At 41.7% G+C, this 6,564-nt stretch overlaps 1 protein-coding gene across 2 annotated transcripts in view; it reads left to right on the top strand.

The window, feature by feature from the left end:
- NELL1 (NEL-like 1 (chicken)) overlaps positions 1 to 6,564 on the top strand; it is a 1,108,018-nt gene that overhangs the window by 217,375 nt on the left and 884,079 nt on the right. The window lies entirely within an intron of this gene.

The following is a 6,564-nucleotide window of genomic DNA, read 5'->3' as shown; positions in this document are numbered from 1 at the left end:
AACAGATTCATTCTGGAGAGGGTTAAACCAGGCTACTCCTTGGAGGCAAGGATTCTGGGGCTTCGTCTGACATACTTTGGACATGTAAGGAGGAACAGGTCCTTAGAGAGGGACATCATGCTTGGTAGGGTGGAGGGACAGCGTAGGAGGGGAAGACCCTCTATGAGGTGGATTGATTCAATGACTGGGGTAATCGGGATGGGTATGTCAGAGGCAATGCGATTGGCACAGGATAGAGCAGGGTTTAGGGATGTTGTACATAGGGTCACTATGAGTCGCAAATGACTCAACGGCACATAACAACAACAACAAATCACACAGGAGGAAATTGCCTGTCTTCCTCCCATGGAGCAGCTGGTAGATTCAAACCACATGCCTTTTGCTTGGCAGTGCAGCTCCTTACAACTTGTTGTTAGGTGCTGTCAAGTCGAGTAGACTCATAGCAATCCTATGCACAAATGATTTAAGCCCTGTTCTGTCCTGTGCCATCTTCACACTTCTTAACACACAAGAGCCCACTGCGGCAGTCACCCCATCAGTCCACCTGGTCGAGGGTCTTCCTCTTCCTCACTGACTCTCTACCCTTCCTAGAATCATGTCCTTTTCCAAGGAATAGTCCCTCCTAGCAACATGCCTCGAGTATGTGAAGCGAAGCCTCATCATTCTTGCCTCCAAAGAGCACTCTAGCAGCACCTTCTCCAAGATGTATTCATTTATTCTTCTGGCCGTCCATGGGATGTTCAGTGCTCTTCTCCAACACCACAACTGAAAGGCATCAATTCTTTCTCTGTCATCCTTATTCACTATCCATCTTTAGATACATAGGAAGTACTGGAAAGAGTATGGCCTGAATTAGATACACCTTAGTCCTCAAACTGACATCATTACTCCTCAGTAATTTGGAGAGGTCCCTAGTTGCAAATTTCCCAGTGTAATGCAATTCAAAGCAAAGGCTGCAGTCCTTGATATTCTGCAATAAGTGCTTCAAGTCTTCCTCATTTTCATCAAGCAAGGTTGTATCATCTGCATAATGCAGATTATTGATTAGTCTCCCTCCAATCCTGATGCTACATTTTTCTTCATAGACTCCAGCTTCTCAAATAATTTACTCAGCACACAGATTAAATAGATATATAGAGAGAATACAAGCCTGATGCACTCCTTTCTTAATTTTAAACCATTCAGTGTTTCAAGACCAAGATATGATTTCAAATCGATTCCATTTGAATTTTCAAGTAAATCTTAGGAATAGGTTTGAGGCATTGAACACCAGTGATCAAAGACCAGATGAGTTCTGGGATAATATCAAGGATATCATTTATGAAGAAAGCAAAGGTTATTACAGAAACAGAAGAGAAAGAAATAATTGAAATAGGTTTCAGAAGAAACTCTAAAAATTGTACTGGAGCATTGAGAAGCCAAAACAAAAGGAAAACATGCCAAAGTAAAAGAGCTAAACAGAAGATTTCGAAGGGTGGCGCAGCAGGACGAAGCATAGTGTTATAATAGGATGTGCAGAGAGCTGCAATTGGAGACTAGAAGGTGAAGAGCTTGCTCTGCATTTCTCAAACTGAAAGAACTGAAAATTGGGAGGACCAGAAGAATTTCCTTACTACTAGGCCACAGTTATGCATTTTTTCAGAGTTAAAAAAAACCCCAACAACAACCCAACAATATCATTCATTTCACATGCAAGCAAGATTCTACTGAAGATTATCCAAAAACTACTGGAACTGCACATCAGCAGAGAACTGCCAGAAGTTCAGGCTGGGTTTAGAAGGGATATGTAGCTATTGTTAGTTGGATCTTCACTGAAAGCAGGGAATACCAGAGGAATGATTATCTGTGTTTCATTGATTATTTAAAGGCATTTGACTGTGTGGATCATAATAAACTGTGGCTGACTCTGAGAAGAATGGGAATACCAGAACACTTGATTCTGCTATTGAGAAACCTATACTTAGATGAAGAGGCAGTCATCAGAACAGAGCAAGGAAACACGACATGTTCAAAATTGGGAAGGGCATACACCAGGGATGTTTCCTGTCTCCATACCTTTTCAACCTGTATGCAGAACAGATTATCCGGGAGGTTGGGCTCTATGAGGAGAAATGTGGGGTCAAGAATGGTGGACAATTTATCAACAATCTGCGTTATGCAGATGACACAACCCTGCTTGCTGAAACTGAGGAGGACCTGAAGCGCCTGCTGCAGAGTGTCAAGGACTGCAGCCTCCAATATGGATTGAGGCTCAGTGTCAAGAAGACAAAGATTCTTACCACTGGACTAAGTGGCAGCATCAGGGTGGATGGTGAAGAGGTTGAGATTGTTCACAGCTTTAGTTTGCTTGGCTCCACAGTCAACACTCTTGACACCAGTAGCCAGTAAATTAAAAGATGTATTGTGATGGGAAAGTCTGCTGTTAGGGACCTCTCCAAAGTACTGAAGAGCAATGGTTTCTCTCTGGAGACCAAGGTGCATCTGATACAGGTCATGGTCTTTGCAATCACTTGTTATGCATCAGAGAGTTGGACAATAACTGGGGAGGATAGAAGAATTGATGCCTTTGGCCTGTGGTGCTGGAGAAGAGTATTGAGGGTACCACGGACTGCTAGGAAAACAAACAGATTCATCCTGGAGAGGGTTAAATCTGGCTGCTCCTTGGAGGCAAGAATCCTGAGGCTTTGTCTAACATACTTTGGACATGTTGTAAGGAGGGACAGGGCCTTGGAGAGGGACATCATGGTTGGGAGGATGGAGGGACAGCACAGAGGGGAAGACTCTCTATGAGATGGATTGATTCAGTAACTGGGGTAATCGGTATGGGAGTATCAGAGACAGTGAGATTGGCATAGGATAGAGCAGAGTTTAGGGTTGTTGTACATAGGATCGCTATGAGTCGCAAGTGACTCAACAGCACACAACAACAACAACAATAGCAGGCCATAGTATTGGACAGAAAGTCATGCTCCCGAGCCAAAGGTAGGTGACTACTCCACGCCGCCTGGGCCTGCCTTTAATTGTTTTTGGTGAAACATTTTTCTAGGTCATGTAACCCTTTTATGTACACTTGCTGTACAGAGGTAACTTGTGGTTGCTTTGAAGCTGGACACTGTGACACAGAGGAGTCAAATGTGAGAATGGTCAACTATGGCAGACAGTGTTTGGTTAAGCTCTCAGATTAAAACAAGCTTGGAAGTAGAAGTGGCATCCACTTCTGCAATAGCTTGCCTCTGGAAACCTTATGAACCTGGAGAAAGGACGAAAGTTATACAGGTGTCCAGGATTTTTGTTCATAGGGCCGCTATTAGTTGCCTACAACTTGACAGCAATTAACAACAACGATACTAGGCCACAGAGATTAACATAGCAGGCTTGAGTAAAGGGGAGATCATGAGAGTGGCATAGATTAAGGCAAGGTTCAGATCTATAAAAAGGGTCGCATTATGCATTGTAGTCAACTTGATGCCACCTAAAACAACAACAACATAATGCTATTTTTATAATCTTTAGTAACTCAACTCACTGCATCAAGACAATTCCAACTCCTAAGGTTTCCAAGGTTGCAGATTGTAATGGGAGGAGCAGCTGGAGGAACTGTTTGAGAAATAGCCTTTTGATTAATAACTCAACGTCCTTTGGACTGTGCCACCAGAACTCTTAGAATAAGCTTCAGATCTTATTTCCACCTCACTAGTTCTCCCACTACTGTCCTGCATGGAACTGTTTCTCAGTCTCAACACTCAATACAATATTCCTTCTTGCTTTTAGTTTTTATGTTTCTTTGATCTCGTTTAATATTGAACTGTAACTCAGATTTTCTTTAGCTTTCATGAAATTGACATTTTAGAGAGTACAACGAGTTATTTTGTGGAATGTCCTTCAAGTTGCATTTGTCTGATGTTTCTTCGTGATTCGATTTCCTCCCTTGACTGGGTGTTTAAATACTCTTTTTCACACTCTGTTCATGTTGCTGTGTACACATCAGTTTGTTCATGCTGCATGCAGTTCCCCAGGGAGTTCTGCCTCTTGGAAAGAGTTGGCAGGGCTGCCAGGAGGGCAGCAGTGGGCACACTTTCCTTGGCTTCAGGTATGGTCCCTGGCAGGGGTGATACAACCCTAGGAAGCAGCCTGCAAGCCCTTGGGACACAGGTGTGTGGCTCAGCCTTTTTACCTGACGGCAGCCTTTAGTTGTTTGCTGCCTCTATTATTTCTAATGCACGGGAGCTATTACACGTATTATGGATAATGAGGCAGGAAAAGATATTTATCATTTTATTTATTCCTTCATTCATGCATTTAATAAACATTGATTAAGGATCATCTCTACTTCCTGATGCTCACCTTTTAGTAACCTGAAAGTTAGAAAAAGAGCTTTAGATTTGAAAGCTGCCCTCTGCCTGACAGGGGCTAATATTTTAAAATGAAAGTTATAAAGTAAGTGCTTTGACAACCCTCTCAATTTATAAGCAAAACAACCTTGTAGAAAAGTCTACTTCCCCGTGATACAGTGATTTCCATTTCTCTCTAGCTTCGTTTGAGACTTACACATAATTTTTGCATCATTATCTCTGTAGTGCATACGTAATTTTTTTATTCCACTTTTCCCCAGTGGAAACGATTTTGTATACACTTCCTCATGTTTCATAACCTCCATACTTACCACCCTTAATGGCTGTAGTAAATTCTATCAAGCTGATCAACTATAACTTATATATTTCTTTTGTTGTAAATTTGACTTGTTTATAATTTTTCTCCTGGATTAGAGACACTCCTTTTCTTTCTTTCTTTCTCTCTCCCTTTTTTTCCTTTTTTTTTTTTTTTCAAAGAAACCCTGCAGAACTTTCTCATATTAAAGCAGTTTTGACAAACAGATTCATCTAAAATGGCCTATTCTGACTTAGGAAAGAGGTTGGATTCCTGTGGCGGAAACACAGCTTCTCTCTTTTGGGAAACTTTATTCTGCTCTTGCTTATATTTTGAGCCTCTATTCAAAATGGAAAGATAATTAATAGAGAAAGACCTGATATATTTAGAGCTGTGTCAGCCAAATACCTTCCACATATTGTCAGGAAACAGCATGTTTCCACGGGGAAGTGTGGAAAAATGGACTTGGGGGCTAAGATCTAAGGCTGCCGCTTGATGGCTCCCACCTGCAGCTGTCTCATAGGCCTTCACATCGCCTGATACAAGCAGATGATCCTTTAAAGACCCACCGAGGGATCCTCCCCTGTCTGTCAGGAGATCCATCGCAGAAGGGAGGACTGATTTGTTGTCCAGACGTCTGGGCACACAGCTGCTTTGAGCAAAGACTGAGGGGTTCCCGGGGGTGGGCAGGCTGCTCATGGGGAAATGAAGTCCACAGATGATGTATCACTTCATTTAGAAGCTTCTGAGCATCTTGGAAGAGGGCTCATTCTCAGGCAGGCTTTTTTTCTTCTCTTTCTCATCACTCATGCTGAGGAATACTTGTCAGGGTTCAGTTGGTTGGTCAGCAGAGATTTATGACTCCTTAACTGGAGAGGAAAGGTCCCTTGGTGGTACAAATGGTTAATTGTACTGGAAGCCAAATGAAAGGTTGGTGGTTCAGTTCTACTGATGGGTGCCTCAGAAGAATTAGCCTTGAAAACCCTGTGGAGAAGTTCTACACTAAACATACAGAGACACAGTGGGTTAGAACTGATTGAAAGCAATTGGTTCCTGAGAAATTGGTAGAGCAGAATATTGAACATACTCACTGTTGTTGATTCTGTAAGGACCTTAAGAGATCTTGGTACTGTGGACTCCTCTGTTTTGCCCATGTACGAAATTTTGTCATGTTTTTTACTTCATGAGGATTTTGTGTGTCTGGCTTACTGCTCTATCTCATATTGATTCATGGAGAACATAGAATATATAGAATGGGTGTAATAGATATTTGCTGTTTAGACAGTGACATCAGTTATTTCGTTTTGTAGAACAAATACATCATCATTTGAATAGCTACTGCTCACTTGTTTAAAGGGTTCTATCAGATTTGTCTCAAGTGCTAAAGAGCAATGATGCTAGTTTAAAGACTGAGGTGCATGTAATTCAAGTCATGGCCTTTTCAATTGCTTGCCACGCATCTGAAACTTGGACAGTGACTAAAGATGATGAAAGAGGAATCAATGCGTTTGAATTTTGGTATTGGAGAAGAGTATTGAATATCCCATGGGCTTACCTCCAAATGAACAAACAAATCTGTCTTGAAGGAAGTACAAAGGTGTGCTCCTTAGAGGTGAGGATCATGAAACTTTGTCTCATTTTGGGCATGTTTGTAGGAGAAACCAGCCATTGGAGAGAGATGTCATGTTGAGAAAGGTCAATGAAAGCCTTCAATGAGATGGGGCACTTGCATTCTGTTCTCTAGGATTATGAGTTGGATTGTAATAAATGACCACAAACTGGGTGCCTTAAATCAACAGAAGGAAGTAAAATAAGTTTATTTTCTCTTTCTGAAAGCTAGATCTCCAGTTGTTGTCAGAGCGATGCTCTTTCAGAGTATCTTCTGAGGAAGATGTTTTCTTGCCTATTTTTTTTTTT

The sequence above is a fragment of the Elephantulus edwardii genome, unplaced genomic scaffold (assembly GCF_000299155.1).
Source record: "Elephantulus edwardii isolate Elephantulus edwardi_28Jun2011 unplaced genomic scaffold, EleEdw1.0 scaffold00109, whole genome shotgun sequence".
Lineage (NCBI taxonomy): Eukaryota > Metazoa > Chordata > Mammalia > Macroscelidea > Macroscelididae > Elephantulus > Elephantulus edwardii.
The sequence above is the reverse complement of the archived record's forward strand: the minus strand, read 5'-3'. Positions and strand labels throughout refer to the sequence as shown.